The sequence below is a fragment of the Callospermophilus lateralis genome, chromosome 4 (genome assembly GCF_048772815.1).
Source record: "Callospermophilus lateralis isolate mCalLat2 chromosome 4, mCalLat2.hap1, whole genome shotgun sequence".
In the NCBI taxonomy this organism is placed as follows: Eukaryota; Metazoa; Chordata; class Mammalia; order Rodentia; family Sciuridae; genus Callospermophilus; species Callospermophilus lateralis.
The window spans coordinates 55338281-55350533 of NC_135308.1; positions in this window are offsets into that span (position 1 = coordinate 55338281).

The following is a 12253-nucleotide window of genomic DNA, read 5'->3' on the forward strand; positions in this document are numbered from 1 at the left end:
TGCAAGGTAGGCGGACCTGCGACCCACCGGCAGGTCAGGCCCAGCAACCTGCGGAGGGGCACAGCTGCCCAACGCGCCTGCAAGGTAGGCGGAACCGTGACCACCGACAGAACAGGCACAGCGGCCCACCAGACACATCGCCCCGGTTGGGGGAGGGGCAGAGCCGCCGGGCGCCTGCAAGGTACACGGACCGCGACCCACCAGCAGAACAGGAACAGCAATCTGCAGAGCGACAGAGCCACCACCCTGCGCCTGCAAGGTACGTGGACCTGCGACCCACCGGCAGGTCAGGCCCAACAACCTGCGGAGGGGCACAGCTACCCCACGCGCCTGCAAGGTAGGTGGAACCATGACCACCGACAGAACAGGCCCAGCTTCCTGCCAGAAACATCATGCCGGTTGGGGGAGGGGCAGAGCCGCCGGGCGCCTGCAAGGTAGGCAGACCTGTGACCCACCAGCAGAACAGGCACAGCAATGCGCAGAGTGACAGAGTCACCACCTCGCGCCTGCAAGGTAGGCAGACCTGCGACCCACTGGCAGGTCAGGCCCAGCAACCTGCGGAGGGGCACAGCAGCCCCACGCGCCTGCAAGGTAGGCGGAACCGTGACCACCGACAGAACAGGCCCAGCGGCCCACCAGACACATCACCCCCGTTGGGGGAGGGGCAGAGCCGCCGTGCGCCTGCAAGGTAGGCAGACCTGCGACTCACCAGCAGATCAGGCCCAGCAACCCGCAGAGCGGCAGAGCCACCCCCCGCGCCTGCAAGGTAGGTGCACCTGCCACCCACTGGCAGGTCAGGCCCAGAAACCTGCGGAGGGGCACAGCTGTTCCACGCTCCTGCAAGGTAGGCAGAACCGTAACCACTGACAGAACAGGCCCAGTGGCCCTCCAGACACATCGCCCCAGTTGGGGAAGGGGCAGAGTCGCCGGGCACCTACAAGGTAGGCGGACCTGCGACACACCAGCAGAACAGGCATAGCAATCCGCAGAGTGGCAGAGCCACCACCCCGCGCCTGCAAGGTAGGTGGACCTGCGACCCACCGGCAGGTCAGGCCCAGCAAGTGCGGAGGGGCACAGCTGCCCCACGCGCCTGCAAGCTAGGCGGAATCATGACCACCGACAGAACAGGCCCAGCGGCCCGCCAGACACATCGCCCCGGTTGGGGAAGGGGAAGAGCTGCCGGGCGACTGCAAGGTAGGCGGACCTGCAACCCACCAGCAGAACACACACAGCAATCCACAGAGTGGCAGAGCCACCACCCCGCGCCTGCAAGGTAGGCGGACCTGCGACCCACCGGCAGGTCAGGCCCAGCAACCCGCAGAGGGGCACAGCTGCTCCATGCACCTGCAAGGTAGGCGCAACCGTGGCCACCGACAGAACAGGCCCAGTGGCCCGCCAGACACATCGCCTCAGTTGGGGGAGGGGCAGAGCCGCCACCAGCGCCTGCTAGGTAGACAGACCTGCAACCGACAGACAAAGCAGGCCTAGCGGCCAGCGGAGGGGCAGAGCCGCTGCTCGCGCCTGCAAAGTAGGCAGACCTGTGACCCACCAGAAGAACAGGCCCAGCGGCCTGCAGAGGGTCTGAGCCGGTGCTCGCGCCTGCAAGGTAGGCGGACCTGTGACCACCGAAAGAACAGGCCCACCAAAAGTACAGGCCCAGCGGCCTGCCGGCGTGGTAGGCACATTGCCCCAATTGGAGGAGGGGCAGAACCACCGCCAAAGCCTGCTAGGGAGACTTTGCAACTATACAAGAGCAATATAAATATATAGGGGGACAAATCAATAGCACAACAGTTTCACCAAGCAGAAAGAAACGCGATCAGTATGAAAAGACAAGGAAAGAAAGGACCACAAGCAATGCAGGTCAACTCAACTTTAGAAGAGGGAATATCTGCAGCAGATGGAATGTCAGATAAAGAATTCAGGATATACATGCTTCAGATGATCTGGAGTCTCAAGGAAGACATTAGACAGCAAAATCAGACAATGAAAGACCACTTCGACAATGAATTACATAAACAAATCCAAGAAGCACAAGATCAATTATACAGGGAGATAGAGGTTATAAAAAACAAGCAAACAGAAATCCTAGAAATGCAGGAAGCAATAAACCAACTTAAAAACTCAATTGAGAATACCAACAGCAGAGTAGAACACTTAGAAGATAGAACATCAGACAATGAAGACAATGTATTTCAACTGGAGAAGAACATAGACAGCTCAGCAAAGCTGTTAAGAAACCATGAGCAGAACATTCAAGAAATATGGGATAACATAAAGAGACCAAACTTAAGAGTCATTGGGATACAGAAAGGTATGGAGGTCCAAACCAAAGGAATAAGCAATCTATTCAATGAAATAATACGAGAAAACTTCCCAGACTTGAAGAATGAGACAGAATCCCAAATCCTAGAAGCCTCCAGGACGCCGAATGTACATAATCATAAGAGATCCACACCTAGACACATTATAATGAAGATGCCCAACATACAGAATAAGGAGAGAATTTTAAAAGCTACAAGAGAAAGGAAGCAGATTACAGATAGGGGTAAACCAATCAGTATAACAGCTGATCTTTCAACACAGACTCTGAAAGCTAGAAGATCCTGGAATAACATATTTCAAACACTGAAAGAAAATGGGTTCTAACCAAGAATTGTGTATCCAGCGAAATTAAGCTTCAGGATGGAAGATGAAATTAAAACCTTCCATGATAAACAAAAGTTAAAAGAATTTGCAGCTAGAAAACCATCTCTTCAAAACATCCTCGGCAAAATATTACAGGAAGAGGAAATGCAAAATATCAATGAAAACCAACAGCGGGAGGTAGTACAGTAAAGGGGGGGGGGAATAATCAAAGAGGAAAACAAACCATGTTAGTAACATAAATAAACAAATATGGCTGGAAGAACAACCCATATCTCAATAATAACCCTAAATGTTAATGGCTTAAACTCACCAATTAAGAGACACAGGCTAGTAGAATGGATCACAAAACAAGACCCAACAATATGCTGCCTTCAGGAGACGCATTTGATAGGAAAAGAAATATGTAGACTGAAGGTGAAAGGTTGGGAAAAATCATATCACTCATATGGACTTCGGAAACAAGCAGGAGTGTCCATACTCATATCAAATAAAATAGATTTCAAGCCAAAGTTAACCAAAAGGAATAAAGAGGGACACTACATACTGCTCAAGGGAACCATACACCAACAAGACATAACAATCATAAATATATATGCCCCAAACAATGGTGCAGCTATGTTCATCAAACAAACACTTCTCAAGTTCAAGAGTCTAATAGACCACTGTACAATAATCATGGGAGACTTCAACACACCTCTCTCACCACTGGACAGATCTTCCAAACAAAAGTTGAATAAGGAAACTATAGAACTCAATAACATAATTAATAACCTAGACTTAATTGACATATATAGAATATACCACCCATCATCAAGCAGTTACACTTTTTTCTCAGCAGCACATGGATCCTTCTCAAAAATAGATCATATATTATGTCACAGGGCAAATCTTAGACAATATAAAGGAGTAGAGATAGTATCATACATCTTATCTGATCATAATGGAATGAAATTGAAAATCAACAATAAAAGAAGTAAGGAAAAATCATGCATCACTTGGAGAATGAACAATAGGTTACTGAATGATCAATGGGTTATAGAAGACATCAAGGAGGAAATTAAAAAATTCTTAGAGATAAATGAAAACACAGACACAACATATCGGAATCTATGGGACACATTGAAAGCAGTTCTAAGAGGAAAATTTATTGCTTGGAGTTCATTCCTTAAAAAAAGAAAAAAACAACAAATAAATGATCTAATACTTCAACTCAACATCCTAGAAAAAGAAGAGCAAAACAACAGCAAAAGAAGTAGAAGGCAAGAAATAATTAAAATCAGAGCTGAAATCAATGAAATTGAAACAAAAGAAACAATTGAAAAAATTGACAAAACTAAAAGTTGGTTCTTTGAAAAAATAAATAAAATCGACAGACCCTTAGCCATGCTAACGAAGAGGAGAGAGAACTCAAATTACTAGCATATGGGATGAAAAAGGCAATATCACAACAGACACTTCAGAAATACAGAAGATTATCAGAAATTATTTTGAATCCTTATACTCCAATAAAATAGAAGATAGTGAAGGCATCGATAAATTTCTTAAGTCATATGATCTGCCCAGATTGAGTCAGGAGGATATTGACAACCTAAACAGACCAATATCAATTGAGGAAATAGAAGAAACCATCAAAAGACTACCAACTAAGAAAAGCCCAGGACTGGATGGGTATACAGCAGAGTTTTACAAAACCTTTAAAGAGGAACTAATACCAATACTTTTCAAGCTATTTCAGGAAATAGAAAAAGAGGGAGAACTTCCAAATTCATTCTACGAGGCCAACATCACCCTGATTCCTAAACCAGACAAAGACACTTCAAAGAAAGAAAACTACAGACCAATATCTCTAATGAACCTAGATGCAAAAATCCTCAATAAATTTCTGGCGAACCGGATACAAAAACATATCAAAAAAATTGTGCACCATGATCAGGTAGGATTTATCCCTGGGATGCAAGGTTGGTTCAATATACGGAAATCAATAAATGTTATTCACCACATCAATAGGCTTAAAAATAAGAACCATATGATCATCTCGATAGATGTGGAAAAAGCATTCGACAAAGTACAGCATCCCTTCATGTTCAAAACTCTAGAAAAACTAGGGATAACAGGAACATACCTCAATATTTTAAAAGCAATCTATGCTAAGCCTCAGGCTAGCATCATTCTGAATGGAGAAAAACTGAAGGCATTCCCTCTAAAATCTGGAACAAGACAGGGATGCCCTCTCTCACCACTTCTGTTCAACATAGTTCTCGAATCACTGGCCAGAGCAATTAGACAGATGGAAGAAATTAAAGGCATAAAAATAGGAAAAGAAGAACTCAAATTATCACTATTTGCAGATGACATGATTCTATACCTAGCAGACCCAAAAGGGTCTACAAAGAAACTATTAGAGCTAATAAGTGAATTCAGCAAAGTGACAGGATATAAAATCAACACGCATAAATCAAAGGCATTCCTGTATATCAGCGACAAATCCTCTGAAATGGAAGTGAAGACAAACACTCCATTCACAATATCCTCAAAGAAAAATAAAATACTTGGGAATCAACCTAACAAAAGAGGTGAAAGACTTATACAATGAAAACTACAGAACCCTAAAGAGAGAAATAGAAGAAGATCTTTGAAGATGGAAAAATATACCCTGTTCATGGATAGGTAGAACTAACATCATCAAAATGGCGATATTACCAAAAGTTCTCTATAGGTTTAATGCAATGCCAATCAAAATCCCAACAGCATTTCTTGTAGAAATAGAGAAAGCAATCATGAAATTCATATGGAAAAATAAAAGACCCAGAATAGCAAAAACAATGCTAAGCAGGAAGTGTGAATCAGGCGGTATAGCCATACCAGACTTCAAACTATACTACAGAGCAATACTAACAAAAACAGCATGGTATTGGTACCAAAACAGGCGGGTGGACCAATGGTACAGAATAGAGGACACAGAAACCAATCCACAAAATTACAACTATCTTATATTTGATAAAGGGGCTAAAAGCATGCAATGGAGGAAGGACAACATCTTCAACAAATGGTGCTGGGAAAACTGGAAATCCATATGCAACAAAATGAAACTGAATCCCTTTCTCTCGCCATGCACAAAAGTTAACTCAAAGTGGATCAAGGAACTTGATATCAAATCAGAGACATGGCGTCTGATAGAAGAAAAAGTTGGCTATGATCTACATACTGTGGGGTCGGGCTCCAAATTCCTCAATAGGACACCCATAGCACAAAAGTTAATAACTAGAATCAACAAATGGGACTTACTCAAATTAAAGAGTTTTTTTCTCAGCAAAAGAAACAATAAGAGAGGTAAATAGGGAGCCTACGTCCTGGGAACAAATCTTTACTCCTCACACTTCAGACAGAGCCCTAATATCCAGAATATACAAAGAACTAAAAAAAATAGACAATAAGATAACAAATAACCCAATCAACAAATGGGCCAAGGACCTGAACAGACATTTCTCAGAGGAGGACATACAATCAATCAACAAGTACATGAAAAAATGCTCACCATCTCTAGCAGTCAGAGAAATGCAAATCAAAACCACCCTAAGATACCATCTCACTCCAGTAAGATTGGCAGCCATTAGGAAGTCAGACAACAACAAGTGCTGGCGAGGATGTGGGGAAAAGTGTTCACTTGTACATTGCTGGTGGGACTGCAAATTGGTGCGGCCAATTTGGAAAGCAGTATGGAGATTTCTTGGAAAGCTCGGAATGGAACCACCATTTGACCCAGCTATTCCCCTACTCGGTCTATTCCCTAAAGACCTAAAAAAAGCATACTAAAGGGACACTGCTACATCCATGTTCATAGCAGCACAATTCACAATAGCAAGACTGTGGAACCAACCTAGATGCCCTTCAATAGACGAATGTATAAAAAAAATGTGGCATTTATACACAATGGAGTATTACTCTGCATTGAAAAATGACAAAATCATAGAATTTGCAGGGAAATGGATGGCATTAGAGCAGATTATGCTAAGTGAAGCTAGCCAATCCCTTAAAAACAAATGCCAAATGTCTTCTTTGATATAAGGAGAGTAACTAAGAACAGAGTAGGGATGAAGAGCATGAGAAGAAGATTAACATTAAACAGGGATCAGAGGTGGCAGGGAAAGGGAGAGAGAAGGGAAATTGCATGGAAATAGAAGGAGACCCTCAGGGGTATACAAAATTACATACAAGAGGAAGTGAGGGGTAAGGGGGAAAAATATAAGGGGGAGAAATGAATTACAGTAGAGGGGGTAGAGACAGAAGAGGGGAGGGGAGCGGGGAGGGGAGATAGTAGAGGATAGGAAAAGCAGCAGAATACAACAGACACTAGTATGGCAATATGTAAATCAATGGAGGTGCAACTGATGTGATTCTGCAATCTGTATAAGGGGTAAAAATGGGAGTTCATATCCCACTTGAATCAAAGTGTGAAATATGATATATCAAGAACTATGTAATGTTTTGAACAACCAACAATAAAAATTAATTTAAAAAAAAAGAAACAGAAATTAATAGAGGTCAGCTTTAGTAGGAGAAAAGAGAGAGAATTGAGGGAAGCAGATAAGTGAAATATATATATATTCCCTCAATATATCTATATATAGATAGATAGATTTAAAGTAAATTTTTTAAAAAAGTAAAATTAAAAAATACAAAAACAAGGCTGTAACATACTATTTAGACATTCCAGTCCTCAGTAAACTGATGCATAAAAAATACTTGGTTTCAAAAAATGGTACAAATGTGAGACAAAAAAAAACAAAAGGACTTATAAAAAATAGAACAATTGTCTCTCCAGGAGTTCAAAACTTTCTCAGCTTCCCCTTCCAGCAGTTAGGTATGGATTTTGATGCTAGCTCCACCCTCAGGAAGTCTGGAGTTTCTAGGGTGAGAGGGTTAGTCCTGAAGGCAGAACTCTCGGAGGCAGGGTGCAGACTAAGTATACTTTACTCTCTTCACTGTGGGCCAATTCTCCTGGAAATTTTTATTAGTTCACCTCAGGGCCCTGCAATTTCCAGTCCATGTTGGAAGACTATACCCCAAAAATTTTCTTTAGGTTCCACTCATTTGGTATAGGAGATGGTTCTTAGTCCCTTATGTTGCCTGTAAACCCCACAAATCCTGTTTTCTGATTTAGTCTCCAAACTCAATCTTTCCTGCCCCTGCCCTTTCAAATTCTGTGTCAGGCACTTCTCTCCCAGCCACACTTGAGAGCTGAGCACCAGGAACTGTGCACCTGTCATGGAGCTGTGTGCTGTACCTTACAGGTCTGATGGTTAAAAGGCATGTGGGGCCCAGCCATGTTGGAAGCCTATCTGTTCTGTGTCAGGTGGATCAATACCAGGTATTGAGACCTGCAGGTTGTCCATGAAGCTGCAAGTGATTGGCTTGTTTGGGGAATAGGAGGTTGGAAGATTGGAGACTGGGGATGCAGAGTGCCCTATTGAGGTGCCAGACTGATGCCAGACCTGGTGGGGCCAGGAACCAGTGCTGCTGGACTGTGTAGGGAGTCAGGGACCAGGCTGTTGCCACTACCTGGCAAATGCGAGTCCGAATGAGCCCCAGAACCTGGTGGGTGCCAAACTGGCTGATTGAGCAAGCTGCCCTCAAATCCTCATCCAACATTCTGACCTGCTCTAATAAGCCCTGTCAGTCTCTGTGAGCCTCAGGACTTATGGAACTGGGGAGAACCCACTTCTCTCCAGACTCTCGAACCTGTGTTCCCCTGGGCAAAATGCTCTCGATTTCTGACTTTCCTCAGGAGTTTTAGGCACATAGAGGTCCATGCTGAACTTGCTGCAAACTAACAGATCTGGGATTCAGTTTCCATAGACTGCCATGCTGCAGTTCCAAGACGGCTTCTACAACATGGACAATTAATAAACTCTGGTGGAGATGTGTATGCATGTGTATATGTGTGTGTATCTGATTAGTGACTCATGCAGTCTATGGTTTGGCTAGGGAAGATGGCCCCTCCAGTCTCAGGATTTTTCACTGTAAGTCTTGGGGAGATGTGGTATTCTTAATGTTTGAGTTCTGGGTATCCAAGCTAAGAGAAATGCTGCCTCACAACAATCTGCCATCTTCAAACCCCCAGATCATTCTGCTTTATGGCTAGTATGCTATTGTGTATACAAGCAACATTTTCTTTACACATTCATCTGTTGAAGGGCATGTAAGTTTGTTTTATAACTGTGGCTGCATTATTGTAGCATGCTGATTTTAAGTATTTTGTATATATACCAAGGAGTGAGAGAGTTGGATTAAATGATGGTTCCATTCCAACTTTTCTGAAAAATCTCCAAACAGCTTTACAAAGTGGTTGCACCAATTTGCAGTCCCATCAGCAATACATGAGTATACATTTTCCCCACATTCTTGCCAACATTTATTATTATTGATATTCTTGATTGTTGCCATTCTGACTGGAGTAAAATAAAATCTCAGTGTAGTTTTCATTCAATAAAAGAATAGAACATTCAGATATACTTTAATACAAAGAATAGAAGATACAAAAACTCAAAATAATGACCAGGCCCCAACTAGAAATGGATTGGGCTGGGTCCCAAGGTTCAACCTACAGATATCCACTGCTACAGCAAAAACAGAGAATTAACATGAAGTCTCTGGATACAACATCTTTGAAAGAATTTTAATCAAGATAACTCCAGGACATTTTTTCAAGTGAAGACTATGCCCTCAAACATAAGAAAGAAAAAATACCTTCTAATGGATACAGTAAAATCAACACCGGGCTGGGCACGGTGGTGCACACCTGTAATCTCTGTGGCTGGGGAGTCTGAGATAAGAGGATTGCAAGTTCAAAGGCAGCCTCAGCAAAAACAAGGCTCTAAGCAACTCAGTGAGACCTTGCCTCTAAATAAAACACCAAATAGGGCTCAGTGATCAAATGCCCCTGAGTTCAATCCCCATACCTTAAAAAAAAATCAATACAGGAATACAAGAAATATGAACAAGTGATATACCATTACAACTTCTAAAGTTCACAATTAACTAGCAACTGACCCAAAAGATACTGAAGTGGCTGAAATGTCAAAAAATATTCAAAAGAATCATAAAAATTATCAATGAATTCCAGGAGATCATAAAAAAACAACTGAATGAGTTAAGGAAGTCAGTAAAGGAAATGAATAAAAAATTCAATAAAGAGTTAGAAATATTTAAAAAGAACCAAACAGGAATCTTAAAAATGAAAGACACAATAAATCAAATAAAATGTTCAAATTCTCTCTAATATAGAAGCCTTGAACATTTAGACAGAGAGCATGGGATGATTAGATGAATTCTAGATTGTGAATAGTGGTGGGAAGGGAAGGGAGGGGGCAGGGGATTAGCAAGGATGGTGGAATGTGATGGACATCATTATACAAAGTACATGTATGAAGACTTGAATTGGGTGTCAACATACTTTATATGCAAACAGAGATATGAAAAATGTGGTATATATATATATATATATATATATATATATATATATATATATGTATTAAGAATTTTAATAAAAAAATAAAGGCATAAGTTGGTATGAACATACTTTATATACACAGATATGAAAAATTGTGCTCTATATGTGCAATAAGAATTGTAATGCATTCCATTGCTGTCATGTATTTAAAAAAACTAAAATCAATAAAAGATAAGAAAAGAAGTAAACATGATAAGAATATACAAGATCTCTGGGACAAAATTAACAAATCAAATTTAAGAATCATTGGAATTGAGAAGGGTTGTGAGATGAAAGCTAAGGGAATTGATAACCTCTTCAGGGAGATAACAGGAAATTTTCCAAATCTTGAGAATAAGATGAACATCCAGATACAGAACCCAAAGAAACAAGATCAAAAAACAACCTCTCCATGACAACTTTTAGTTAAAATGCCTAACATACAGAATAAAGAAAGAATTTTAAATACCTCAAGAGAAAAACATGAGGTCACATTTAGAGGTAGTCCCATCAAAATCACTTCTAATTTCTTAGTACAAACTCTATAAGCAGGAAGAGTTTGGAATTATGGTGTTCCAAGTATTGAAATAAAATGACTGCCCAGTGGCTCAGAAGGCTGAGGCCTCCTGAGTTCAAAGCCAGCCTCAGTAAAAGTGAGGCACTAAGCAACTCAGTGAGACCCTGTTTCTAAATAAAATCTGAAATAGGACTGAGGATGTGGCTCAGTAGTCAAGTGCCCTGAGTTCAATCCCTGGTACAAAACAGAGAGAGAGAGAGAGAGAGAGAGAGAAAGGAAATAACTATCAACCAAGACTGTTAAATCCAGTGAAGGTAGCCTTTAAAATTTAAGAGAAATAAAAACCTTGCAATAAAGCAGACATTAAAAGAATACATGATATCTAAACTGGCACTACAGAACTTACTTAATGAAATACTCCACACAGAAGAAATAAAAACAAACTTCAGACCTCACAAATGAATTAAATCTCATTTGAAGAGTAGCTAAGCAAATGAGAAACAGGACCAAATTAAACATTATAAATAAATCAGAATAAATTATCCAGGTGTGGTGGTGCATGCATGTAATCTCAGTGCTCAGGAGGCTGAGACAGGAGGATTGAAAGTTCAAAGCCAGCCTCAGCAATGGTGAGGGACTAAGCAACTCAGTGATACCCTGTCTCTAATAAAATACAAAACAGGTATGGGGATGTTGCTCAGTAGTCAAATGCCACTGAGTTCAATCCCTAGTACCCCCCCCAAAAAATATAAGTAAATCAAAATGGCAGGAATTAATAAACATATATCTGTACTAACATTGAATACAAATGGTCTCATCTCTCCAATTAGAAACATAGACTGGCAAGATGGATTAAAAAAATAATTCCCAACTAAATTTTGTTTGTTAGAGACACCTGTTACAGTAAAAGACAGCCACAGGCTGAAATTGAAAGAAAGGAAATTGATATACAATGTGGATGGAACCCAAAAATAAGTAGGAATAGTTACTGACAAAGCAGATTTTGAAGCAAAACTAATCAGAAGAGATTAAAAAAAAAGATTACTTCATATGGTAAGGTGAACAATCCAATAAAAAATATAACAATAATAAATATTTATGCCACAAACATGAATGTACCTAATTATACAAAAGAAACCCTAGTCAAATTGAAGTCTCTGATAGATCCCAGTAAAATAATACTGAGTGATTTTAATACACCTCTTCCAACATTAGGTAGTTCATCCAGACATAAACTCAGCAAACACTCTTGGGTCCTGAAAAATATAAAATTAAATATACATAACAGGAAATTATAGATTATTTAATTCAACAACAGTTAAACACACTTTCTTCTCAGTGACTCATGGAACCCTCTCCAAAATAGACCATATTTTAGGCCACAAAATTCTTTGCATCTTTTCAAATCATAATGGAATGAAATTGAAAATCAGCACAAACCCCACAAAAACTATATAATCTCATTGAAATTGAACAATACTCTTTTGAATGATAAATGGGTAATAGAGGATATCAAGGGAGAAATTTTAAATTTCTTAGACTCAAATGAGAATAATGATACAACATTTCAGAATTTCTGGAATACTATGAAGGCAATT